Raw genomic sequence first — 12,059 nt, 5'->3', positions numbered from 1 at the left:
CACAGTATAAAGGGAGGGGAAACTCCCTGAACAATGAGTCTGCCTAATATTAATATATTATTCAACTTTACAATGTTTACAAAGCTTTACAAGTATACTTGGAAAAACCAAGTTTCATACTTAGCCAATTTTACATCAAGGCCACACCTTCATGTGCCAACCAAGTTCCTTGCCCAAGTTGGACAAACGCGCCCTTACACGAACCGCCAATTGCACTCCTCAACTGAACTTTTTTCACCTTGTATCTTTGTGCATGACGGGTGACTCACCCGAATCACTCGTTCATTTGCTTCTACACGGTGGACGGGCGACCTCACCCGAGTCCCCGTTCACCACCTCTGCGTTTAGCCTTCACACGACGGGCGGGCACTCACCCGAGCTGCCCAAGAACCTGTGCACACCTTCGCACAACCAACAGATGACCTCACCCGATAACGCCTTTGAACGATGGGCAGGTGTGTCCTCCCACGAGTTACCACCCGCACCCAACAACTGGTGCCTTCACCCGAGTTCCACCGCTCTGTTTTCTTCTACACGAATGATGAGCGCCTTCACCGCGCTGTCACCTTTCACTCAAGTCCATGTGCTTGCCTTCGTGTGGAGCTACCCAAGGTTGGGCGCATTAGAACTACGCCTTCCCTTTCTACGCTCTACCTTCCTCTTCGCACTACACTTGCTATAAGAGACTTGTTCAAATTTGAATGCTCTAAATGCCTCCAACCTTCATTGTATTTATACGGTGCGTTGGGCAAGTCGAGTTGCCCAAGCTGACTTGCCAAATGCCCTACAGATCACAACTCTTTGCCTATTTTGTATGTCGGCCTTCGTTCGATTGCTTTCCATGTGTAGGTTGGCCGTGGGTGTATGCCAATGCTTTCCCACGCCATATAAACTTTCACTCAACCTTCCTTATGCGTATTATAACTATGTATCCACGCATATTAAGTCAGAGCTCGCATTTCTTTGTCCAACCGCTCGTTCACCAAGTCGAGTTGTCGCACTTGCCTAGCGGTGATGCCTTGGACCGTAGGTCCTTACATCCTCCCCCACTTGAAATCATTGTCGTCCTCGACAATATCTCGTCCCGGCAACCATCTGTCACCAAGATCACCATACCAAGGTATACACCCCATCGGTATGTCATATATCGGAAATCATCTCAATCCATGACCATCAACCATCTCGTCACAATCTCCACATGCTGCTCTCCATCGTGGAAGGCTGGCCCCTCCATCTCAAGCTACATGCTTCCTGCAACATCTCGTGTCGACCTCATCATGTGTCATCCTCGTGTGAACTATTGCCATGATACTCCAACTCAATGCTAACACATCTTTGCACATTGAGCTCCCTCATGTTTGAACTAGTCAGGGGATTAGTCCAACTATCACGCTCAAACCATGAGAATGCACATCCTCATGCCATCATCAGTCATTTCTCAGAACATCCCGTCACATCCTCAACTCAATCAAGAATCCATCTCCATACAAGTAAGCCATGCTCAGGTCCATGAAGTAGTCCTCATCTCATCTGCAACATGTTGTCCATGATGTTTGGTGTCAATGTGCTGCATGAAATCAACCGCATCTATCCCAACATCATCCATCTGCAAAACATCCATCTCCTCAAAGTGAAGAGATCATCTCATCAAACTCCGACTCTCGATGTGCCACATTCAGGTCCATGAAGCAACCTCCATCATATCTGTAATGTGCCATCCCTCAAGTCATAGAAACAAGTATACACCTATCTCATCTATCCATGTGCTGCTCATGATCATAGATCAATCAGCTCCCATGTGTCAAATGTGGTTGAGTCTCGGCTCAACCCATGCCCAAGTGTTGCCACCAAGGCATCATAATCGTTGTAACTCTACCACTCCAAAGTGTCTCATATTGATCCTCCACATCAAGTCACTCTTTCAAGCCACACCCATACATGTACTTGAAAGTATGCATCCCATCCTGCATCAAAGTCTCTAACCTCAGCTCCTCAATGCATCAGATCCTCCAAGTCCACTATATATGAAGTCCCCAAAAGTCACAACCTCATGAGCTCCATAAGCCATCCCCAACCAACATCCAGAAAGCATACAATTCTCAGCCCAAAGGTCTTTGCAAGATGCCTCAGCTCTCCATGTAGTAGGAATGCTCCATAGTCTGCTCACAACTCCATCTAAGTTCATGGCCTTGTTGTACAAGAGTGCACAACCTCTCCATCGGCTCATAAGTAATAAGTCTCCATGTCACACCAGCAAATCCACTTGCATAACATCCCTGCCTTGGCACTCCTCATTTGATGCCCATAAGTGACATCTCTACAAGTGCTCCTACATAATGTCCCTGCATGAGACTGCCATGCTCCATGTCTCCAACCTGATGTCCATGACTTAAGTTGCCCATGTAGTCCAACCAAGTAGACCCATCACAACAATCGGTCATCCTCATCCAAGTCTGCAATCTTCGGTCTAATGAACTCGGTCACTCAACCATATCATCATCACATGAGTCTCTCCATCATAGCTCTCCCACTAAAGGTTCCACCAAGACTATCTCTTGGTCTCGGCCATGAGAAGTCCACCCAAGCAACTCAAGTGTGTGCCCTTCTCTAATATGTCCATGAGTCATGCCGGGCACTTAGCCAATTCTCCATATGGCTAAAGCATGACCCATTCCTCCGCAATGATCATCATTTTCCTCCCTTGTCACGGGCCTTTGTACCTTCTACCATAAGGTCACAAACAACCCCAACAAGTCCTGCAACAGTCAACAATTCTTGCTTCTCCATACAAGGTCTCATCATAGACATCCATGGTAAGATCCTCCCTAGCATCGGCAAACTGATTTTGCTCTTCCCTGCATACGGTCCATCTACCAAATGCTCAAATGAAACACAAGTATCAATAATACTTACATCATCATCATGAGGTTCCTCCATGTGAGTATCCTCATCCATCCATGTCTGCAAACTGCACGATCCTGGTCCAACTTGATCAACCTCAAGTTCATCCTCCATCATTGTCACATCTGCAACATCCTCAACTATCACGGCTTCTTCTTCCTTATCATCGCATTCTGCAGCTTTCTCCTTATGAGTCAAAGCTATGGAATGCTTCTTCTCAAGAGTTAGCCATTTCCACTTCTCTCGAATCAAGTTCTGCCTTATCTCCAATTCCTTGAGTTCTGCATCAAACAAGTCCACTTCCTTTGCAAGTCAATAGGCTTCGTCCCTATTCCCGTCAGAAATCCCTTCCTTGACCAAAGCACGAAGAGCATCCTTTGCTTTGAACAAGCCTTTGCCCCATTCTACAAATCTTTGTTCAACCTTACTTGATTCTTCAAGTAGACTTCCTTCAAATTCCTTAAAGGTTGCAAAACCCATTTCCTGCAAGATAGACATCCTTCTTGACTCTTCACCATTCACCAGCTTCACCAAGTTCCCTGCAATCATGAACCAGCGTTTGTTCCACTTGTATGTGAAACCAACTTCCTTCACCTGCAAGTACCTACTTCCACTTTCATCAACTGTCAAGCTTCTTCAACCCTGAATCAGCTTCAATACCATTTGCACTTCATCACGAGCAACCTTGCTCTGATACCAACTGTCATGCCCCCAGGCCTATGGTAGTCTTTCAACCGTACTTGGCGAGGTGCAGCACCACCGAACACTTTCTTTTCACCAATACTTATGTTCATGGACTACGCCTAACCATTAGTCTACTTAGTTTGTTTTTCACAACCAAGTATTATTATGTTTCCTTTATACCAATGAACACCCATACACATTCATTATCATCAGCAATTGTACATGAAGAACACAATTTCACAGTATAAAGGGAGGGGCAACTCCCTGAACAATGAGTCTACTTGATATCAATATATTATTCAACTTTACAATGTTTACAAAGATTTACAAGTATACTTGGAAAAACCAAGTTTCATACTTAGCTAATTTTACATCAAGGCCACACCTTCGTGTGCCAACCAAGTTCCTTGCCCGAGTTGGGTGGACGCGCCCTTACACGGACCGCCAACTGCACTCCTCAACTGAACTTCATTCACCTTGTATCTTTGTGCACTACGAACGACTCACCCGAGTCACTCATTCGTTTGCTTCTACACGGTGGGTGGGCAACCTCACCCAAGTCCCCGTTCACCACCTCCGCGTTTAGCCTTCACACGACGGGCAGGCACTCACCCGAGCTGCCCAAGAACCCGTGCACACCTTAGCACAACCGACGGACGACCTCACCCGAGAATGCCTTTGAACGATGGGCAGATGTGTCCTCACACGAGTTATCACCCGCGCCCAACAACCAACGCCTTCACCCGAGTTCCACTGCGCTGTTTGCTTTTGCACGAATGATGAGCACCTTCACCACACCCTCACCTTTCACCCAAGTCCGTGTGCTTGCCTTCGTGTGGAGCTGCCCAAGGTTGGGCGCATTAGAACTGTGCCTTCCCTTTCTGCGCTCTACCTTCCTCTTCGCACTACACTTGCTATGAGAGACTTGTTTGAATTCGAATGCTCCAAATGCCTCCAACCTTCGTTGTATTTATACGGTGCGTTGGGCAAGTCGAGCTGCCCAAGCCGACTTGCCAAACGCCCTACACATCGTAACTCTTCACCTATTTTGTATGTCGGCCTTCGTTCAATTGCTTTCCATGTGTAGGTCGGCTGTGGGTGTATGCCAATGCTTTCCCACGCCATATAAACTTTCGCTCAACCTTCCTTATGCGTATTATAACATATGTCTCCATGCATATTAAGTCAGAGCTCGCATTTGTTCATCCAACCGCTCGTTCACCAAGTCGAGCTGTCAGACTTTCACGGCGGTGATGCCTTGGACCGCAGGTCCTTACAATTTGGATCTTGATGGAAGTGAATATCAAGATGGCCATCAATCGCAAGTCTTGATTGTTGCCCACGGTATATGCTAACCTATAGAGCTATGTTGAGTTTAAGGATGATTTCCATTGGATTTCGATTAGGGCATGCAAAGACCCTGTGCAGAAGTGGTACGATTTGCCATACCTAGCCACAGATGATGCCATTGATGCAGTGTTGGATAAATGGTCGGTGGAGTGGCACACCTTGATGGACTTGGTGGTGGTTGGAAGCAAGTCTGCCGTGCAAAAGAAGAAGGAAGAGGCCAAGTTGAAGATGGTGTAGCTAGTCGAAAAGAGGAAAAAGGAGGCCACTGAGAAGGCCTAGGCGGAACAAGCAGGAAAGGAGGTAGGAAAACAGATAGGTGGCACAGAGTGGGGCTCTAACAAAGGTGCGTGGTCACCTTCACCTAAAACTGAAGAGGAGGACACAGAGTAGCATGGCGTGGACCCTCAAGAGACTTCCGACCATATTAAGTGCCTGAGAGAGCTGGAGAAGGGAGGGTCCAGAAAGAAATCCAAGGCAACCAAGACCTCGCTGGACCCTATCACACTAATGGAGAGTGACTTATATGACATCAGTGACATAGTTCGAGATGTCACCGCGGAGGCCCTGCAACAATTCGAAAAGCAATCGCATATCATCCTAGGGGCCATCGAGACAGGACTACATGAGTTGCAGACCTGCTCGTCGGAAGTTGGTACAGTGTCTACCATCTTGGCTATCGGCACATTGGAGGCTGTCGATATGTTGTGCATGAAGGCTTCCAGTGTGCTAGTGTTGCCGAATATAGCGCTGACAACAGAAAATGAGGCTGACAGGCCCACTATCAGTGCCTTGAAGGGAGTGGGATTGAACCTAGCAGCGCTCTCGCGCGAAGCACTCCACCTCTTGCAGGATGGAGTCATTGCAGAGCTGAGGGCCTGTGAGCATCGCACCCTCCAGGTGATCAGTGAATAGAAAATAAACAATGAGCAGATGGCCTTACAGAGGAATGCTGCCATCGTTGTCGAGGTCGAGGCGACCAGCCAGAGCAAGAAGATCATACAGGTCGTGGAGGAGGCCTGCAGAATGGTCCCGAATTGGCCATTCTGGAGGAGGAGCCAATCGAGGTCCACATCCGTAAATTGGCCACAGGGGTGCGCGACACTCAGACAGAGATGGCACGGGTTTAGTTGGAGCTAAACTTGCAGATTACAGAGCTCCAGTTGAGGGCTCAGCCTTCAACACCACCAAAGGTAAAGGAACAGTGGGTGGTCATTGTCACAGAAGTAGTTGCGGTAATGGAGATTGTAGTCCTAGACTACACACAGTTGTTCGAACAATCGTTTGAGGTCCTGAACGGCTTGTAGGAGGACCCAAACATCCAGAGGTTAGAGACAGAAGCGCGCAAAATCCAAAAGTGCTACGATGAAGTTAAGGGCACAACGTGAACTGTCGCGCTGACACAGAAGTTAGCCAAGCAGTAGGAAGCCAAGTAGCTAAAGGAACAGGTGGACGCAGTGCTGCACAAGGAAGCAGTGCTGAAGGCGCGACTAAATCCTTGGCTGGAGGAAGTTTATGCAGTCATAGGAAACATTGAAGGGAAGCTTGCGACTCTGCAAGCGACACAACAACAGCTTTAGGATGACAACACAGGGGCAATAACCAAGAAGATAGTCAAAGATGCGAAGCAGGCAACAGATCAGTGCACAATCGAAGTTGCGGTCGTCAGGGTCGAGCTGGACGGGCTTCGTGCAAAGATCTTCGTGCCTACCGAGTGACTCAAGGGTGAGTCATGATGTTTGTGTTGGGGTTCGGTTGGGAGCGGGATCCCCCAAGGGCAGTTTTGGGGCTAAAAGCCCATGTTTAAGTCACTTTTTGTAATATTATTGTAAAGACTCTGCATTTTGTGGTCGTGAAGTGCGAAGGCAATATGTGTCATAAAGGGTAGTTCGCCCTTAGTTTTGTAAAGTAAAGTCAGCTGTAAGAGGTCTACCCATGGTCCACGGACCACGGGATTGTATAAAAAGAGTTAAGCTCTAAGTAGTTGGAGGAGACAGACAATGATGGATGATGTAATAGAATCATAGCTTTAGAGCAAGAATTCTAAGTCTTAGGTTGTAGCATAGGTAAAGGCTTTGTAGCTGAGTGCGTAGAGCCCTAGGGTAGAAGTCCGCAACTGAGTGCGCAGACCCCTACTGTTGTGTGTGCAGGGCGGACATAGTTTGTAACCACTTGGAAGATATTAATAAAGAGAGGTATTCTGCAATTTCTGTGTCTTTGTTATGTTGATGCATCTTTATATGTTATGTACGAATTTTATTTAGTATGCTTATATGGTGCATGAATGAATGCAATTACATTGAATAACTGATCGCATATACGAATATCTGTTTACTCGGGGATAACTATAATTGTTTGATAAGATAAGCAAAGCACTTATATTAATTGGGGAATTTTTATGGCACGCTGCCATAGCAACGCGAAAGTACCTGAGCAGCAGGCTCGGGCTGCGCAAAGGACGATCGTATCATTTCGCAGAGGTATTGAAGAATAGAATGCAGGGTTTGTCTTGCAAGCCCTAGAGCGAAGAAACCTTCGCAAAGGTAGGGATAGAGGGAATTAAATGACATCACGACCATCTCAGTGTGCGAAAACTTGGTTCCAGCATCCCCCCATACTGCTTCAGGTGAAACTTCAATCCGCGCTTCGCGGGCTGATGCCGAAAGGGCCACTAGTGTAGGGATTTGTTTGGCTAATTAACACTGAACCTGGGTTAGGCCCCCTCAAGCCAATAGTGTATATAGCTACCTACACCAATAGAAGTAAGGGTGTATATAGTAGCTTATCTTATTGCAACTACTTCAGTCCCAGGTCCAAATGAGCTTGGGAAGATTGATATCAAGTCTAAGTCCCAAATTGAAATCGAGTCCCAGTTCCATTGCTAGTACATCGCTAATGACTAATGTGACATTGGAAGAGAATGGAACAACAGGTGATTCTCACATGTACTCAAAAAGTTTCATACTTGTGTATATTATCACAAATGTCATGACTTGTGTTGTTTTATGTTGAGAAGGGCTGTGTTCGATTACAGTGATATGTATAGTGCGATGAGAAAGAAAGTCATGTTTGTGGTATTGAGCGGTGAATGTAAAGCTATGTGTCTTATATTGAAGCTTATGGCTCAGTGAGTGTGGATTTTAAGATTGTAAAAAACCATTTTTTCCTGCTCTTTGCGTCAATAATTCCTGTAGTGAAAGTTATGCGTTGGTCTCTGCAGAGTTGAGTGTTGTATTAACTATGAAACCCCGAATTAGTGGTGTTGCGAACTATGGCCATATGGTATAACTCGTTTTGTGCTGGGATGGCCTTTATCCTCTACGCATTGAATTGAAGCCCTGAGTATGGCCGATGGATATATGTTGTTTGTTAGAGAGCTTGTAATGGTATGTATGTGTTAAATTGTATACACCCCGCGTTAACTTATTTTTGAACGTTGATATATGCACTATGGTAGACATGCATGCATTGAAGTTTTTTAATGGTCATATCATATGTGATGGCACATAATGTGTTGGTATATATCTTGAAGGCCGTGAATGATATGTGATGTTGTGTAAACTCATATGTGATGGTGTGTAAACTCATATATATGTTGGCTTATATATATATGGTTGGGTGCATGTGTATGTTTTAGTTCATATGTTGATTCATAAATATATGGTATATATATGCATTGGTACTTGGTATGGCATACAAAGTTTGTTGAGAGTAGTTGAGATGGATTAAATATACATGGATATTTAAAGAATCTGATGTTAAATTTCAGTAAAGTCAATTTTATATTTTATAATGTATTCACTCATCTCTATTGTGGGAGTATTTCTCTCTAGAAAAGAGAACTATCATGAGTGGTGCCGAAATATAAAACACACTCTCATTTTCTATGAGCTTTGGAAAGGAATTTGTGAAGGAGAAGGAGATAATGCACATGAAAAAACCACTTCAAATAAGGAGCTTTCCATTTAGGAAAACAAGAACAATAAGGTCTATGCCTTAATTGCAACGTCAGTAAATGAAGAGGTGATTCATCATATTTCGCCATTTTCAAATGCCTTTGAAGCCTTAAAGAAGTTGAAGGAATTGTATGACTCACACTCTAAACTTGAAGTTATTCAATCTCGAATTGAAAAATGATGACCCTCTTGACTTATCATTATAAATAAGATTCATTATGCATGAAATAAAATCCATTGGTGTTGAAATAGATATTCCTCTCATAGCTTATGTCAAGGCACTATATCCCACCTATTCACATTATCTTGAGTCATTGCAAGCAAGTGGCAACCTTAAGGAGATTACCTTTGACTCCCTTGAGGATAAGTTTGATGAGAGAGAGAAGGATTTTGGGAAGGAGACAACTCCTCAGTCTATTGAAGAAGTTGTGTGCCTTGCACAAAAAGAGAAGAGTCATGCACAATATTATTCTAGAGGAAGAGGTAGCCAAAGAGGAAGAGGAAGGAAGAATTTTAGAGGTAGGGGTGCAGACATTTCCAAGGAGAAAGGTGTGATCTTCATTTCATATGATGTAATAGATATGGACATGATGCTTACACATGTAAGTTTCCTTGGGACAAAATTGAGAAGTAAAGAAATGAAAGAAAATGTAAAACACCTGAAAAAGGGAAAGGAAAAGCACCTGAGTATGCTCATTATGTTGTGGCACATTGCAACATTGGAGTAACTAAAGACTTATTCAATGCTTCACTTGCTTCAAGGAAATATACTTGGTTTCTTGATTCAAGAGCAACTTGCCACATGAATTTCAGGAGAGATTTTTTTGAAGAATTCACTAACAATGTTGAAGGAGCAGTATACTTTGTAGATAAGCCAAAACTCAAGCCATCGGCCTTAGCACCATCATGCTCAAACTGCTTGGTCTTCTAGGATTTCTTCTACGTGATGTTATATACCTCCAAGAGCAAATGAGAAACTTGTTGTATTTGGTCCACATTCGCTAGCAAGGAAACTCCATTCACATATTTTATGGAAATATTGAGGTCAGAAAAGCATCAGATCACTCACTTGTTATGATTGGGATAAAAGAAGAAACACTACGGAAGCTGTAAGGAACCTCTGCTCATGCACAATACTTTTCATACATTTCTCACTATGATGAAGGTACATTTCCATCAAGTATTTTATGGCATGCTATTTTTGGACACTTGAACTATGAAATGTCCTTTTGTTGTAGAAAAATGGTGTTACTGGTTTGCCTACAATTCTAGGAAACTTAAACAATGTGATGTTCGTATCCTAGAAAAGCACATCAAAAAATCTTTTCATGATGCTCATTCCAAAGAACATAGAAAAATTGAGCTCATTCATTCTGATTTATGTGGCCCAATGCTTGTTCCTTTTGCAAATGGTAATAAATATATGATAACATTTATTGATGACTACACCAGAATGTGTTGGGTTTATTTACTGAAGAACAAACATGAAGCATTTGAAACATCTAATAACTTTCATGCATGGATTGAAAATGATGCACAATATCATATTGGTTCTATTCATACTGATAATGGAAAAGAATACACTTCAAATGAATTTGAAAAATATGTTCTCCAACATGGGATCAAACATCAAACAGTCGTGCCTATAATCCCCAACATAATGGAGTAGCTAAAAGAATGAACAAGGAAATATTAAATATGGTACGCTCCATGATGTTTTTGAAGAATGTTAAAATGATGTTTTGGGATGATGCATATATATGTGTTGTGTATATAAAGAATAGGTGTCCATCTAATGCTATAAAAAACAAGACTCCCTGTGAAATGTGGTATGGCCACATTCATTTTGTAAGGTATCTCAGGGTTTTTGGTTCCACCTGTTATGCCTTGATACCTAAGAAATAGAGAAACAAACTCAGTGCAAGGAGTCATAAATGTATCTTCTTGGGGTCTTCAAACCTCCAAAGCATATTGTCTCTATGATGAAGTGAACCAGAATTTTATAATATCTAGAGATGTGATCTTTCTTGAATCTTCCAAGATTGACAATGTTGTGGAGCAACAACTTGATTGCTTGGATAGATTTAGACCTGCAAATTATTTTCAAGAGTTTGATAATGATATTCCACATCTTGAAGGGGGGATATCTATATTGGATCAATCTGTGGAATCTTCTTCTGAAGCACTCTCTCCCCCGCATGAAGCTCCATCCACTGATGACAATTTAAGTGATGTGATTGAAAAAATTTGGAGACTAAACCTTGATTCAGCCCAATCTCAGTCAACTGAGCAACCTGGACCATTTCAGAAAGGTCCTCCAAAATGAATGACAAAGACACTTGAAAGTTTTCGTCCTGATGTGGTTGGAAAGACACGAACAAGAAGCTCGACTAGACAGAATGGAGTTGATGTAGACGATTTTGATTCACCTATTGATATGGATGTTTCTTATGATTGTGAATTGAATTTGTCTACAAATTTTGAACCAAATTCATTCAAAGAAGTCGCTTCACATGATGAATGGAAAGAAGTGATGCTAAAAGAATATGATGCTTTGATAAAGAATGACACTTGGAATCTGGTCGATCCTCCATTTGGAACCAAACCAATAGGCTGCAAGTGGGTCTTCAAGAACAAGTATAAAACAAATGGCTCACTTGACAAATACAAAGCTAGGCTTGTGGAAAAATATTTTTCATAGAAGGAAGGGGTCAACTATGAGGAGAATTTTCCCCCACAGCAAAATGGGCTACCATCCAAATACTCTTTTCCTTGGAAGCTTAGAACAGTTGGAAATTCTATCAAATGGATGTAAATAATGCTTTCTTTGATTGAGATCTGAAAGAGGATGTTTTTATGTCCCAACCAGAATGATTTATTGTGAAGGGCCGGGAGCATAAAGTATGCAAGCTTGTAAAATCCTTGTATGGACTCAAGCAAGCACCATGAGCCTGGTACAAGAAATTGACTGAGCATCTTTTGAAACTAAATTTTAAACATTATGATCTTGATAATGCAACTTTGTTTGTCAAGAAATTTGGAAAAATAGTTTTATATTTTGTGCACTACAACAAAACCAGCGATTTGCGCCAGATTTTAGTGCATTTTTTTTGTATTTGTGATGAGCAACCTGGCGCTAAATCTGGCTCTATTGTACAATTTTTAAAGCGT

Source organism: Pinus tabuliformis, chromosome 3_1 (genome assembly GCF_031772625.1).
Source record: "Pinus tabuliformis cultivar Carrire ecotype Pingquan chromosome 3_1, CPIR1, whole genome shotgun sequence".
Taxonomy (NCBI): domain Eukaryota; kingdom Viridiplantae; phylum Streptophyta; class Pinopsida; order Pinales; family Pinaceae; genus Pinus; species Pinus tabuliformis.
The sequence above is the reverse complement of the archived record's forward strand: the minus strand, read 5'-3'. Positions refer to the sequence as shown.